Genomic DNA, 17,357 nt, shown 5'->3' on the forward strand with positions numbered 1-17,357 from the left:
TGAATGAAGCAAGGTTGCCAGGGGAAAGGAAAAATTGTCCTTTATCATAATGTATATAATACCTAAGAGGATAGAATTGCTATTACGTACTTAATCTGGCATTTCCTCGCATCTGAAGGTAGAATTTTGCAGCCTGAATTATAATAGTTTCCTGTATCTCATTTAGTAAGCAATAAATATACTGGAGAAGATTTGAATTGGAGCCCTTGGGATTTCAAGTCTGCAAGGAAGGGAGGTGGATGAGATTTCCTCTAAAGCTTTGATATTCCAAAGTCAAACGACTGATATGAAAGCACCAAATGTAAATGTAGAGGCAGACAGCTCTTGGAGCTCAGGCTTCTTATTAAGTCCTCATAATGGTAAGCACAAAGTAGCCTTAAGCACTGCTACACCACAAATACATAATAAACATTTGAACAGTAAGTAATACCTTGATGTGCTACTTACTGTTAGTTTATTTCATGTGTGGTCTCATTCTTCAGCCTGGGTTTCCTATTTCTCCTGGAGCTTTCTGCTGTGTTTGTTTATTCCAGGCAAGAAGGGCCCTATATGAAAATATGCAATAGTTGAGCATTCACAAAACAAAATTGCAGACCTGGGCATAATCATTTACATTTGCATATGAATCATTCAGATCACCAGCTGGCTGGGTATTGCCTGTGACTGAGCCTAAGCTGTTCTGCAGAATTTGCTCTTGGCCAGCTCTTCTGGCATGTACACCTCTACCAAATAAGAGTGAGGTTAGCCAAGGTATCTATGTATGGCATTACTAGAAGGGCAATAAAACAGAATGAATTAAGAGGACATTTATTTTAACCTGTAAATTTTTTAATGCACATGGAAGGGCACTTCAGCTTCAATTTCTCATACCATGTTGTCCTGAGCTGCTTTATGACCACCATATTCACCCTGTTGCTTAAGGGGTTTTGTCCCAGAAATTGTTACAGGTTTAGTGTTTCTATTTATACACACAAACCTGCAAAGCCTAATTCATGCTAAAACCAATGAGATCATCCTTGTGGATTCAAGTCTCACGTATTTCATATGGTGTTGCTAAATTAAAAGATAAGATTTTGAAGGAATGAGGAGGGTGGATGAGTTCTTCTTTGTTTCTTGCTATGAAACAGATAAGAATCTAACCATCCAAGAAGTAAAGCAAGTCATCAAGGCAAAATATGAAGCTATCTTGCAGCATGCTGGAGCTTGCTTGGAAAAGTTACTAAAATACAAACACCAAAGGCTTCAGTGATCCCTTTGTTTGCTTGTTTTTATTGAAATGACAGAAAATGAAAAAGCTGATGCATAAATATATAATCATGTCATATAGACTGAACTGATTAAAAAAACAAACAAACAACAACAACAAAAAAAATCCTCACCCTAGTAGGAAAATGGGAGATTCCTTCTATAAGAAACACAGTAACAAAAGAAAGATATTGAGCCCTTTTCTCCCCCACAATTAAAGTGATTGAGCTTATTTTAAGGCAGGGGACAGATGAATGTGCTTTTACTTTTCTTAGTCAGATGCATGGGATTTATGGTCCTTTCACCATCCCTGGGTAAAGTGGCAGTGAAGCTCTAATTGCCTGTTGCAAAAGGTGATGATCAGTAGGACCATCCCCACCTCACACACAATGCCCAAGCATGATATTAAACAGCAAGAAAGGAGCAAGACTCCTGGGCTGTGAACTCCAGTTTGGGTGATGATCACAGGCCAAAGCTGTAAGACATTGTTTTTTTCATGGTTTGGTACCAAGCTTCAGACAGGTCTTTCCTGGACAACCCCATGCACACCTGGGAATCACAACTGGGCTGGTGTGTTTCTGCCTGAACTCATGCCAAGCGTGTGGCTGTGGGGGCTGCAGGATGGGTGAGAACACAGAGGGCCTGAGGGAGGTACAACATTACCTGGGTACTGCACTTGAAATCATATTGCATACTGAAAAAAAAAAAAAAAACCCAACTTTTTAAGGCAGTATTTCATTCAGCACAGGCTGGAAGAGTTCTGTTTACAGACAGATTTCCATTATCACTCTATGTTTTCACATGTTATTTAAAACCCTCCCAAATTCTCCTTTGGAGAATGATCCCTTCCATGTTTGGTCCCAGTCCAGGAAGGAACTGTGCACAGTATGTGGAAATTGTTGGAAAACTCCTTTCAGCTATTTTTGTGGTAAAGCAGCATGAAACAGCTCCTCCTTTCCCCTCACCCCCAACTCCTCCCATCCACATACACACTTTTTTTCAGTTTAAAGAATTTAATTTTAATTCCATTCCCCTCCCCTCAAACCACTCAGTGTGTCTGGCATTGAAAAAACCCACCAAAACAACAGTTTCTCACCAAGTCCCCCAAGGAGCTCTTCTCACAGAAAAGTCAGGCTAAGAAAACAGGGAGCATAACACGATGGGAAAAAAAGAGAGTGAACAAAACAGTCTCCATCATAAAGATGTATGAATCTTTTTCTGTGTAAGAAACAACATTTTTTAATTCTACTCTGCCAGCCAAGCTTGAGTTTTGATGTGACTGACAAAATGTCCCAGGAATGTTTTCTTCTTGACTGGATTTTAACTGAGAAAGAAGCAGAGAGTGTACCTTTTTTCCCCACTTTTTTCTTTTTTGTCTGTTTGTTTTTTCTTTGTTTATCAACAATGTTTGTCTTTAGCCTTCAGCAGCTTTAGAGTGATGAGGAGAGGCCTTTCACACCTGTGAAAGCAGATCACTGGCCCAAAATCAGCTTCTCAATCTCACACACCTAAGTGCAAAGCTGGAATTCCTCTAGATTCACACCAGTGTTACTGAGATCAGCATCTAACCTACATTTTTAGACCTTGATGTTGATGCTGGCTACAGCTTAATTTAATGTAAAAAGATACGATTTCAACAGCTGGAAAATAAAGTCCAGACAAAGCATGCACAATGTTATAATTGCCCTCCATTACACAGTGGAAATCAGTTGTAATGTTCTTCTTAGGTGAAAATCCACTTTTCATAAAGTTTTGGCTCCAGGATTCAGCCTTCCACTTTCTCTATTTCATAATCAGCAGAGCCAACAAGAGTGCCAACATCCTTCACCATCACACAGATGGGCAATTAAGGGAAAGGCTGATACAGGATGGAGAAAGCCAGACGAGACTTACAGATGGCTGGAAAAACCTTGCCCTGTGGGTGTTATTGGAAATGCAGGCCCCTAAGTATTGACTGTCTAATTTCACCACGGGGATCTGATAGGATGAAGCAGCTTTATCAGTTGAAAAATTAATTGCTGCCTAATAAGCAAGAGCAGGGTCAATAGCCATTTGTCTTCATTTCCTTTCTGTAACGTTCAGGCTCATTAGTTAGCTTCTAAATCTTCCTTCCCTTTCAGATTTGTTTACAGCAGCAGAGAGGCAGTAAAACAGTAGAGCAGGCACACCAAGACCACGCCTGCCAAAAGTACTCTCGTGATAATAACACACACATTTTCAGCCATGTATTTGTTTTGCCAGGTCCTTAACTCTTGATTTTCTTCCAAAAAGACAGTGGAAACATTGGAGATGTGTCAGGTCCCACTACATGAGGAAAGACCTGGGTTCTGTAACATGGTTTTTCAAAACTAAAGCCACCCAGAGGGTACTGGTTCTTTTCATGTATTCACTTCATTTGCATGCCATTGTTTGAAATAAAAGAGGGGAAAAAAAAAAGAAAAAAGAAAAAAGAAAGAAAAAAACCCCAAAAACCAAACAAACAAAAAAGCCACCTTATTTTGTACTAGATATGTTGTAACACATTGTGGATACTCCTTTTCCACAAATGGGTTTCTGAAAGAGAACTTTGTAAAGTTTTCTATGTAGCCATTGGACAGCTGGAAAAAATACCAATAACTCTAAGCCACCTCCTTTGATCTTCAGTCACAGATACCAGGGCTGTCTTCCTTATCAAATCTACACATGCACATAATCTTTCTGTTTGTATCTAACTCAGAATGAAACAAGAATCTATCTGAAAGTGATACTAGAAAACAGCTACAAGAAGTGCTGAGGTAGCTCAAATCCTGCCACTGGGACAGTTCTGTGCCTTCAGATAGACAGGGGAGACCCTGCTTGTGATGCCCTGGGCTGCCTGTTCTTGCCAGCCAGTTGTGTGCCTGCCTGGGGGGACTTCTGAGTAGCACTCAAATTAATAAAAGCCAATAGCACTGCCTGAGACAGCCAGAGAGCTTTATGGGATGTGGGAGATGAGGAGACACTGGCAAAGAAGCAATGCAAGGAGGACAAGAGGTAGCAGCTGGAGCTACCAGGAGAAAAGAGCATAGGTGAGGAGATGCAAGAAGAAAGACAAGAAAAGGCAGCAGCAGTAAAGTTGGGCTGCAAAAGCTGTTTGCAACTCCCTCATTAGTTCAATTTTCTGCATCGTCCAGACCAACATCTCTGCCAGTCATTCCTGCACCTGACCCTTACCCACTGCTGCTCATGTGTAATGGTTGGAAAGATGTTAATTCTTGACCTCTTGACACACAGTAATAAGGATTTATCATGTGAGCGTAATTAAAAACTCACACCATACTTCCAGCATAATTTTTTTCTGGGCTTGGATTCCAGAACTGAAATCTCCTTTTGCTGTTATAAATCTTGAACCATCTATTCTCAGAAAAAAATAATTTCCTTAAGAAAGTATTTTGAGACCAGTAAGAGATTTATTACATTTTTTTCAATCTCTTACTATAGGAAAAGTCTTCCAGATTGAATAATTCCTTCAGTTTGCTTCAGAAAGGTTCCAAATTGTCTTGTTGAAAAGCATGGACTACAGAAAACTCAAATTTGCCAACCCAGAAAAATAGTTAAGCCACTTGTACCTTGAAGTATCATGAGTATCAAAAACCCAGCAGACTACTAAGTACTGAGCTTGTAGAGGGTACAGGAATACAGACTTAGCTCTGGCTGTCAATGTATTTGTACATGAGAAACCAGATCATGCTGGGACTAAAGCTTTTATTCAAAAGCAATGCTTTGAAACCCCCCACCATCACTAGGTTTTGGTTTGCTCTTTCCAGTCTGAGGTGACATTCTTATATGAGCAAATGAATTCCAGGATTGCTTTGGTCTCAAATAAGAAAGCTACACATGCTGAAACTTTCAAACTTAAATGGAAAGAAAGAATCAGCCAAACCTGCTTGGATGTAAATCTACTAGTCTAGTCCAAATTAAAATCTGATTATTAACAGACTGGCTTGTCAGTTTTGAGGAAGCAGTCTTAGTTTTGGTGATTGCTGTACACCCTTTGTAGATGGAATACTGACTTTCCTTCCAGTTACTGATTTGTCTTAGTGCTGCAGCAGAGTACCTCTTCTAAATCTTGTCTATGAAAGGATCTCACATTGCACTATACTTTTATTAACTTCTTCCTAATTTTTTACTATAGAAAACTTTTAATACTTGAGAATGTTTCAACAGAAGACTGTGGTGAGCTTTAGACAGGAATTCCATTCATTATTTACTTTTCTTCACTCATGACCATTGATACAGCCTGCTGACCATTTCATAGCCATATTTTAAAAATCTATAAAACAATGTCATGTGTAGCTACTCTCTGCTTACTCCAGAGAGGAACTTCATAAAAATCACCACCACACAACAGTCACATGACTTGATTCACAACTGGAATAAACACAGATAGTGCAGTGACTAAAGTGTTGTTCAAATAAACAGGGGAAAGAGTAGTGAGCTTTTGAATATGCTTCTGAGGTTGACAAACAGACTGACAGCTGGACTGAAAATCAGCTGAGCTGCCAGGCTTAAGGGATGATGATCAATGGCATGGTGGCTGGCTGGCAGCTGGGAATAAGCAGAGTTCCCCTAAGGTCAAGACTGGGGTTGATGTTGCTCAGTGGCTTCTTCAGCAGCCTGGAGGATGAGGTTGAATCCACTGCCATGGTTTAGTCCTAGCTGGGAACAAAGAACAACCTGGCCACTCACTCACTCCTCCCCACAGCAGCACAGGGGACAGGGAACGGGGGCTGCAGTCTGTGTGTTACTGTGGCCAGCCTGGGGACTCACAGTTCAAAAAGGATGCTGCAAATGTGGAGAGAAACCAGCAGAAGGCTGATAAAGATGGTCAGAGGCCAAGAATGCAAGTTATACAAGGACAGGTCAGGAAAGCTGGCTTGTTTAGCCTGAGAGACTAGAAGGGAATCTAAGAGTATCAGACTGCTACTTGAAGGGGAGTTATAAAGATGACAGAGTCAAACTCTTCTACATAGTAACAGAGGGTGTAAGAAAAGGGAAGTATTGCACATTGGGAGGTTCAGGCTGGAGCTTAGGAGAAGCTTCACCAGGTGGAGGGCAGTACAGCACTGGAAAAGGCTGCAAATGAAGGCTGAGGGTTCTCCACCCTTGACAGTTTTCAAGGCTCAGTAGAAAAATCTGGAGCTGACCTGCTTTATCTTCAGCAACAGTCCTGCTGCTAGTGCAACACTGCATGGAGCCCTCCAGGACACATTCCAGCCAGCACCTCTGTGATTCCATAATTCCCTGGGTAAACTTCAAGAACCACCTATGAGAAGTGGTGCCAATGAGAAGCAATATATTAGATGTTGATACTGTTTTCTCAGGCAACTCATACTTGAGCAATTAAATATAACATTACAATGAAATTTTAAAAAAATATGGTAATGTTCAAATGGATGAAATACATTTCTTCAGACTTTTAAGTCACAACAGATTCGAGGAAGAGCATCAATTTATGACTAAATGAAACAGAGAGGCTGTAACCAGCAGAAGATGAAAGGACCTTTGTTCTCTATGCAGCCTCAAGTGCTATCCTTTCAATGCTTCTCAATGCTGCTGAGAAACAGTGCAATTTCTCAACACTTTCATTAGCACTTGGATTAAAATCTCTCTAAATCAAGGTGAGCATTGCCCTTATAACACTCAGTTGTAAGGAACAGCTAAGTTTGCTATGAGATCAGCTTGCTGAAACCACCTTAGCTTTTATTCCAACCACCAGCACACATCACTGTCCAAAACAAGGGCACCTGCAAGACACATGGGTGAAAGGGTTTTACTGACCATTGTTTTGTGACCAGTGGGTGTCTCTGAGAGAAAGACAAAAAGATCAAAGGAAGAGACAGATGTTGGCAGGGAAAAACCCAACAACACAAGGCATAACAAGGGCCAGGAATGTGCCTCCGAGAAAAGCTAAGAGAAAAGGGAAAAAGAGCTTTTATGCTAAGTGTTCAGTGGAAAAAAGACTTGAGCTGTAAACAGAGGCCATGCCTCTTCTGCAGTTCTTGCTGTGTGAATAGAAGGAGGACTTTGTATTTTCTTTTTAATTAAATGGAATTGCATCAGAGAACTCTCATTTCAGAAAGTATCAATTTCTCTTCCTAGCTGGAACAACCCATATCATGCAGGATTTTTATTTAGATATTTATCCAGCTCATGCAAGTTTCACCTAGGAAAGTGATAGTATTGCTGTATGTACCCCTAGACCAACACAAGTAACTCTACCTAACTCAGCACTCAGCCAGTTACGTTTCTAATGCACAATTTTCTCTAACATTGGAAGACCCACATTTCAGGAAGGTTCCAGAGAAGATAATGAAACAGTCAGTTAATGGGGCAGGAATCAATAGAGCAGAGCAGAGTGCTGATGGTTAAGTTTTTGAGTGGCTTCTTTCTCATCTTGTACTTGTCTTGATTCTGTCAGAGTGAGAGCCCTGATGGAATGCTGGCAGGAATGTCAAACCTGGAAAAGGATTGAGCCCACTTGCAATAAAACTGACAGTCTGACTTTTTGCAATGAAACTGAAAAAGGTGCTCTCTTCCTAATTGGGAAGCAGACTAAACTGGGGAAACTGTCTATTACACCATTTATACAACTTCTACTCTACTAACATGGAACACAGCTAATAAGATGAGAATTTGGAGGAATTTGTAGATGGCAAGACATACACATATATATCTTCAGTGCACCCACTGTGCAGAAAAGGTGGAGTGCTAAGGAGATAAGCAGGTACTTTCTCCATTTGTTCTCTTCTTGCAGTTCAACATGACTTACATTTGCTTTATTGGCTGCATGCACTTCAAAACCTTCTCTGAAGACAATATCCCTCCTTTCCATACAGGGTTTTCTTTGAGCTCACACTCACTCATAGCTGAGAGCAAACTTCCTGCACAGCATCACTTTGAAGTGAGGGGATTTGACAGAATCTCTTCACACTGAAAGTCAATGGGTAGCAGGAAGATTAAGGCCAAACATAACCATATTGGACACAATTTCAAATTCCCCAAATGAGATTTTTGGAACACTATTTTGTGTTCAGAGCACGGCTCCCACTGACTTCAGCTGCAGCTGTGAAAGTTTAGCACGCCTACAAGTTCTGCACTAAGAATAAAAGTAATGTACAATTATTGACAGTTTCTGAAAAGATTGGCCCAAGTGATTCAGCTTTCATCACATGGGAGCTGTGTGACAGAAAAAGAGACAGCATCCAATTCTGCAGGGTAGAACATCACTCCCTTGCCATATGCTCTCTTCCCAAATTCTGTCTCGTCCTCTATACTGCTTCCCACCTCTAGGACCAATGAAGTGGGAGAAGGTCCTATCATGTCTTTAACCATCTAACTATGGTCAGTTCCAGAACTTTCTATACTGTTTAATAATTATCACTGCAACTTTGACATGCAAGACAAGCTGTATAAACAAAAACACCAGTCTTCAGCATAAGTATTTTCTTCAGTTGACATGTATTTTGCTTGTCTTTCAAAAAAAGTAAATAAAATCAATTGTGTAACACTGTATTGCCATTGGCAAGGGGTACCAGGAGGCAAATGGGGCCTTTTAACCCAGTGCTCAGGCCTTTGCTCTTTGTCTAATGACAAAACAGAACATGGTGATAGGTGTCAGAGAACATGACCAGGGAGCTGGGACACAGAGTGACTTCATGGCTCATTTCTCCACCAGCCTCTTCTTTATTCTCCCAGACTTTTTGGGTCCTTATCCTCACCTCTTCACTCAGCCAGCCCCACTTCTCCTCGTGTAGCTACAGTACCTTTGGCAAACCTACAGCCCCTCTCCCACTCTTAGTTTCTCCCCCCAAGTTCCAGATGTGGGCTTCAATTTGAAACCCTGCTTTCCTCTGGATCGTCCCTTTGTGGTCATAGCATTGGATTCAACTTTCATGTCATTCATGAGGCAGTGAAGGAATCGAGAGAGAAACTCTTACTGTCTCCACTTCTGTCACTTGATACCTGATCTACATTTTTTGTGCTACAGCCATTTGCATATTTGAAGACTCACTGCCTCTCAATAGCTCCAGCCATTTGGACCATAAGTTGGCTTAGTCATTTCCATGGCTAAAGAAATGGTGCATTTTGGTACAAATTTTCTTAGACTCATTTCAAAATGGGGACTCACCAGAACTGCTTTTGTTAAGCTTTAGAAAATCCTTAATCAACAACAGAATCTTTCTCCCCTTGCTTCATTCTTAACAGCATCTAACAACTTTACAGAAAATTTCCAGAAGAAAAGAAAACAGTCTGAAGCACACCCTTAACAATGGCACATGTTTCACAAAATTATATGTGACTAAAGAACAGGAAACATTTCATGAGACAAAAATAGGTTTATCATCAATAAGAATAAAAGTTGGCTGTATAAAACTTTGTATTATGTCTCTAACTGTTTAAACACTGTACTGATGATAGTTATGCTAATATGAGGCATTAAAAATAAACAAACTAACCCCAAAACCTCAAGATAAGTCACTAAAGACTATATTAAAATTCTCACCCAAGAGTATTCATAATTTGGCCTTAACACTGGCATATTTGTTGCCAATAAGAATCATTTGCTTTTTACCTCTTGCCATACAATCCTAAAGCCTGAGCTGGACTTGCAAAACAAAGAGGCACTTCTACAGAGTATCCATCCCTCTCTGCTTCAGACATTTGCTTCCAAACACCCTGTGACAAACACCCAATAATCTCACTTCCTTGAGCTGCAAAGCACCAGAAGAAGGAGCAGCAGTGACAGCTGTTTCAGCTGCCTCATCAAAGACAGGTAATCGATCCCCAGCATTTGCAGGGGTTTCTGGCCCTGCTGCTACAAGAAAGGAGGCAAAGAAATAAAGCAGCACTTTCTACACCTTACAGTCCTCGTGGGTTAATGCACTTCTGAGGAGGGAGATACTTGTCCTGCAAGCGGTATACAGAGTATGTGATGAATGCCACTTAAAATACCAGTATGGAAGTTCCTAAATGCTAAGTGCTTCCAGCAGTCTTTATCTGGGAATGTTCTGTAAGATGCTGTTGATTTTAGGCAAAGTGGAAGGTACCTTTGCTTTCTGACTCCTGAAGGCTTTCACCTTCACCTGTGCTGGACACTCAAGGTCTGACATGGCACAGCCCCATCACTTGCTGGAGACACCATTCCCCTCCCTTCACCCCCAGTCCAGTGTTTTCCTTTTGCTTTTTTTTCAATTTTCTTTCAGGCTGAAGAGAAGCTGGGTAAGAGATGTTTGTTTTGGGAAAAGAAGAAAGAAGGCTATTCTGGAATTGTTAAAAAAATGCAAGACAGGTTTCAACAAAGAGCCACTTTAAAGAAAGCTGAAGAGGTCTTTTTTACAAGGTCTTTTTTACAGAGGTTTTTTTTTCTTTTTTTTATTTTCCTTTTTTTTTAAAGAAATTAGAGTTGATGGAAACAGCTGGAGACTAACTTGGAAAATTAAGAAAGTAAGATGAATAAAACTTCCTGTTTTCCTCTCCTCTTCCAACCTGCAGGGGACAGGGGGGGAGGTAACCTCTGCAGCCCCTTTTCAAAACACATGCTGGATTCCCACAGGATTCAGGCTTGGAATTTTTTTTTTTTTTAAGCAAAAGAATTAATTATCCTTTGGTAGAGTGCTGCAGGATCTTCAACTAAGCTGCAGTTTTTTACACACAAGGAAACACACAGAATCTACTACCTAATGCTGATTAGCAAAGAAAAATAAATTGCTGTTAATCAACCTTAATCTTTAAGACTGATGCATTGCTTTCACCTTTCTACCTCAGCAGAGCTTTCTTACCTCACTATTTTGCAAACAGCTCCTGTTACCCTACTCACCAGTACTAAAATTCATTAAACATGAAAACACAGTTGTGAAATTTGGCTTGTGAAAACTTTTACTGCAGATGGTAGGAATTCATTCTGCATCATTTCCACACTTTTCAGTTATCCCTTTGGGTGTACAACCTGAGACACCTCAAGGCCCAGAAAGATTAAAAAAAAAAAAATACAAGAAGCGAAGGTCTCTCTGATTCAGCACCCAGAATTTACATTATACTATTTTGGGATTTTGATTGGATTAAACACAGGGGCACCACAGCTAAGAAGCTGTGGAATAAAATATTCTATGGAATATAATATTTGGAATAAAATTGTCTCAGCAGCTCTCTCAGCATGTTCCACTACTATAAGAGCAGTGAAAATATTGCTAAACCCCTTCTAAAATAGCAACGCAGTAATCCATAAAAATTAGTAGAACCAGATCATCTCGTTTCTATTCCTAGAATCCTCTGAGATCGTGGCCAAGAGACTCAACTCCTCCACATCCCCACTTCCAGCAGCTGAGAAGCAGTAATACTGACCCTTCCTTCCGTAGGACACTTCAAGATTCCTGCTCAAATTATTTAGTTTTGTCACAAACATGGAACATGGGCCTAAAGCCATCCAGAAAACAATGAGAACTCTCAATTCAAAGATTTCAAATATTCAGCTCCTACTGCAGGAAGCCGTAATGATTTTATAAGGCAAACCTACCATCTTAATATGATTTATAAAGCTTAATTGCTGAGTTCAATCAGTTAATTTTTGGTGATTCATTTTATTGATTTCTGTTATACTGTGAACAGTCCAAATGAAGATGGTCCAGGACCTCTGACATGGTCCATGATGAAGAACTTTTTGTAGTTTTTTTACTCATAATATCAACATCAGCTCTACATCTGTTTCTGTAACCCTATTATTGAACCTGCACTTTGGCAATTAGAATGTTTATTATGCATCACTCCAGAACTATGTTTCATTTGTAAGACCAGGCATGTGTTCAGAGTAAGAATCAATCCTATGAAGGATTGATTTAAAAATAGAATTAAAGCATACTTACCATCATTGCAGAGATTGTGTCCAGATACAATACTTCAGAGTAGTTGTATGCAAGCTCAGACTGGAAGTTCTTCTCTTCACTACTTCCCCCAGGAAACACCTGGAGCTCAAAAAAATATACAGTTTAGACTTTTTAGTATACAAAACATTTGTTTAAATTGCAGCTCAAGTTTTAAACAAAATTCTTTCACGACCCATGTGTGCTTCTCAAGGTGCAAAACAGGCAAAAGAGAGGATGTTCCTGACCATACAGTAACTGCAGTAGCAGCCACAAGTAGCAAGGGCATCTGAACACTGAGTATGTAAGATAGAGGAAAGGCACCACCTATAGCCACAATCAGCAGTGGGAGAGGAGTAAAATCAATTCAAGCTGGGGAACAACCTCTATGTTTTACCAGTATACACTGAATATGTATTATTTTCCTCTTTTGTTTTCAGGGATATCTTCTAGGTTAACTCCAAAGATCTGAACCCTCATGCACATCTATATCCAAAAGTCTGTGTTTGTTGTGTGGACCCTTGGGTCCTGAAACGTTGTACTTTTGTCCCAAAGCCAGGGAAATTTTATCCTCATTTCGTTCAGCCTTATATTCTGGCTCATTACTTTCCCCCCTTGTGTACAGAGCTCAGCTGGCCCCAGCTTTGGAAATAGTTGGGATTTTCTGTTGGTCAGCTGCCAGACATCATTGATTATGTGCCAATTTTATTTTTCATATGAAAGAGTATTTAAAAATAACCCTGTAATTTGTGTAATCTATTGTGATATGCATAGAGGCAAAGGGAAAGGCAAAACAGTGTCTCTCACTTTTATGTATTTAAATCCTCTTTTGTACATAGGGTGGGTAACTGGGGCTGCTCTTTGCCATCTCCTTTCCGTAGAATGGAGTGGATGTGAGATATCTCTGACTCATAGAAATATGGGACCCAGGCCAGTTATTTTGGGGCCCATGGCACTCACCAAAGCTGCTCTCTATGGCTGGAGGCACCAGCAGAGCTGGACACATGTTTGGGCCAGGCAGCCACCCTGGCACCAATGATCACTCCACTTGGCTGCAAGACTGTGGATCTCATCCTTCTCCTGGTGAGGACTTTTGCTCTGAGCCACTCTTCTCTCTAAGGAGAAAGCAAGTGGTTTGATTGACAATTTTAGATTTCAGTGCTGCAAAGGACCCTTGTCTCTCCAGGCCTAGTGAGGGAGCTCCCACCAGAAGAGCAGCTCCCCACGAGCAGACAAACCTACTGCACTCACCCTGGATGCCCCTGCAAACAAGCAACAGACACAGTTTAAAATCTCCCTAAGCTATTTCAGAACTTCCAGGCTTACTTATTTCACACAAGCACGAGCCAACATGGAATAACCAGAGCATGGGACGCAGCAGAGATTTAGGTCCATCTCTCTACCCTAAAGCACCAGCCAGAGCAAAATGCATATTTACTTTTCATCATGTGGCTGGAGCCACGCAGCTCTTCTCCAGACACATCAGGGCTGCCAGGGTGCTCCCAGCCTTACTTAGCATCACTGAATTACTTCTGCTGCTCTCAGGACCTTTGGGATACTTGAAGCAGTGCAATGGTAGAGCAGAGATTTGGATTGCTTTTTCTGCATTTAATTTTTAAGGAAAATTTTGGGCTGAGGCCAATAGTATCATTGGATCCAGCTGAAAATTTCATGTAAAAGTAAATCAATGTTATTAGAGTATTAGGCACACTTGCCTTTCCACACAGTGGGGCTTTTCCACTTTCCCTGAAACAAAGACAAAAAACCCCACACTCACACACAGAAGACAGCCCCTGCTTGTAATACTGCAGCAAGAGGTTGCTTCCAGGAATGGTGGGGTATTTTATCTTCCTGTGTAGCTCAGCAATGTTGTTTTCTTGAGCACAGCAGCATCTGTGACATTGCTCTGACAGTGCATCAGTGCCACCCTCCACTTTGTCATCCTTAAAATACTTCCTGCAACAACATTTGTATGGGGCTGCCAGACTCTCCTCTAATCACAGCCAGAGCTAATGAGGGAGCAGTCTGGGGCTGCAGGAAAAGGCAGGTGTGTAACATGACTGCTGACCTGACTCTGTTCATTTAAAATAGGCTGGGGTTTGCTCTAACTTAAGTCCATTCTTGCTTTAAGCAAGAAAGTTAAACATCTTATCACCCAGTGCTGTCCTAGGAATACTACAAATGTCCAAACAAATAAATTGGGAAGGAAGTTTCTGACTCAGTAGGAACTCGTGCTCTTCTGTAAATTACATTTTCAGAAATCTCATTGTGTTGTCACATGTTTATTTCTCCAGAGCCATCACTGGGGGTATTTGGGGGACATTCCCTTTCAGATGACAAGCAAGAGAGTCAGTCCATGAGGGACAGCTATAAACGAGCCAAAGTTTTCTATTTTCTGCAAACAAAAATTACATGGGACAGGACCTTATTTCCCTAAGGAAGGATATAATCTTAAAAACCTAAAGAGAAAATGCAAATACTTGAGGAAATAGACTGGAAAATTCCTGTCTGTCTGTCACAGCTGGATCAAAAATGGAAAGATAATTATCAAATTCAATAGGCTTTGATATAAGCATGTGTATTTTGTTTAGATACTGATATAAATTTGTATAATTGAACAAAGTTCTTTCATCATTTCAGTACAGAACTTACTGCTGAACATGAGAGGCTGCTTGATTAGAGTAAAGTATATTCTAAAAAATGCTGTTTAATCTTGATAAAGCTTATTCACCCAGTGATTTGCCAAGGAAGAGGGAAAGTACTTAAGTAAACTTCAGAGGGATTTGGGGACAAACAATGAGATTCATTTGAATGCCAGCCCAAAATGCAGTATGAACAGAAACAGTTAAAAATAATCTGCCAAATTATTCTTTAAATAACATCGAAATCATAAATTAACATTCAGAGAAGAAAATATCTAATTGATGACAGAGACTCTGAGATGACAGGCACCCTGATAAATGGTGGGAGGATTAAGAACAGAGGAATGTTTAAAAATCTATCACCAGGCCGTGCAAGGAGAATATATTTCACCTTAAATACATAATAAAAACAGAAATACACCAGTATGTTCCCTATTCTCCTAACTTAGAAAATACTGAGTTCACAGCATTCAGGAACATCAAAGCATGGCTACAGCTGGCCTCAACTGCATGCATAGGTGCTGCAAGTATAGGGACAGTCACCCAGAGCTGCAGTTAATGAGTTACTCATTAGCAGTGTACAAAAGTGAATTCAGGACACACAAGAGTTGAGTCACAAAGCAAAACTCATTGCAGCATGAATGTTTTCAGCATGGTCAAACTGATCAGGGTAAAAAGTGAGGAAAATAATGAAAGAGAAAGTCAGGGCTGAGGAAAGCAATGGTTTTGAACTGTCTATGGAGCCTCAATAAATGGCAGGGTGCTGACAGTCCAGAAGTCAAGGCAGAAATAGAATACATCTACAACACTGATCTCAGCCCTGCTGATATTAATCACAGAATCACAGAATCTGCTAAGCTGGAAGAGACCCATCAGAATCATCAAGTCCAACTCCTGTCCCTTCGTTGGGCACCCTCAGGATAACACCATGTGCCTGGGAGCATCATACAAACACTTCTTGAACTCAGGAAGATTTGATGCTGTGACCACTTCCCTGGGGTTTATCCCTTGCTTATCACAACCACAGGTTTGATGGCCACCTATCAAGCAAGCCTACAATACAGTCACATCTCAGGTTTGAAACACTTCATTTTTTCTGTTCCAAAAGTCCTTAACCATTTCTGGGTCATTATACTTGTCAAAGTACAGAGCAGAATGGCCACTCACAAAAAGAAAAGGATGAGCCACAGCCCTGCCCCAGGGCTGGAGTTTGGGTGATCTCATTCCTGCTGTCCTGGTGCAACAGAGGCTCCCAGGCAGGGATGAGGTGACCTCCTCAGCCCTAAGGGGTGGCCTTGGCCTCCATGCCCCGAGGCTGATTTCAGTGAGGTGATCTTTGAACAGCAAAAAGACAACAGCACTTCTGAAGAGCAGCATGTGTGCTTCCAAAGACCCTGGGCAGCCTCTCAGGAGAATGGGGTTCTCCAGGACAATCTCCAAATGGTGGTTTCATCATGGGAAAAAATAGGAAAATCCTCAAGGAAAGGGAGATTAAGAACTTCCAGAGTCTCCAATAATAACTATAAAGCGGAGCCAGCTCAAGCCTCAAAATAAAACACACAATACAAAGGCTTCAGGGGCTTCAAAGTGGGTTCAAACAGCAGAGTTTATGGAGATCAGCTCTTTTTAGTGGGCCTGAGTGCTGGGTGGAGATGTCTGATCACCACAGGAAACCTCATTTTGTTCTGTTTTTATTGACACATCCACAAATTTTGAGACACCAGTCTTACACAAGGGGTTTAATTAAGGAGGATTAGTACAGTCAATTAAACCTGGTGGTTTCTGTAATGCATTCTGGATCTTTCAGCCAAACCAAGTCAGAGTTGTTTCATCAAAACACTCTCCCTTTTGTTCTTAATGGAGTTACTGCATGTAGCTATAACTGAAGATGGATATATACCACTGAATTTACAGTAAGAATTTGTATTAACTTTGCCTGAAGAGATATGTATAGGTCCCAGTTGTCAAAAAGAAAAAAAAAAAGCAAAAAACACCAACGAAAAAACAACCAATAAAGCAAACAAACAAACAAAAACCCAACACTAAAAGAAAAGCAGGAAAAAAAAAACAACGAAGCAAAGCACTAAATAGGAAAGAACACTTCATTTTAAAAACTGATCAGATGCTTCTTGCCTTTCCTGCTAGGCATCACTTTGCTAAACTTTTGGAGGTTGCCCACGCAAAAATGTTCTGCTTGCATCATTAGTCACCTCCATCTGCCAGCAAATAAATCCCACTCAGCTGTTTGTTGAGCCAGCAGAAATACAGCAGGGCTAAGAGTTTTATTCTTGAAACAACTCTGATTGCCTCTCCCCATTCAGGCTCTGTTTTGTTGGAATACAAAAGGATTTTCCAGGAGAGGAAGTATCCATTTCATGCCTGTAGATCAGAATTCAGAGGCAAGATTTGACAGGCAGAGATACAATGAGTAGGCACAAGAAATGATAGAAGTATTGCTAATCACCCAATTTAATGACAATTTAATTCACACACCTCTCTGACCTGCCATATACCCTTTCCCTTGGATTGTTATAAGCAGGAAAGTTGCACATCTCTGTAGAGGTAGTTTAGAATGGTATAGTTTACATGTGGC

The sequence above is a fragment of the Heliangelus exortis genome, chromosome 4 (genome assembly GCF_036169615.1).
Source record: "Heliangelus exortis chromosome 4, bHelExo1.hap1, whole genome shotgun sequence".
Classification (NCBI taxonomy): domain Eukaryota; kingdom Metazoa; phylum Chordata; class Aves; order Apodiformes; family Trochilidae; genus Heliangelus; species Heliangelus exortis.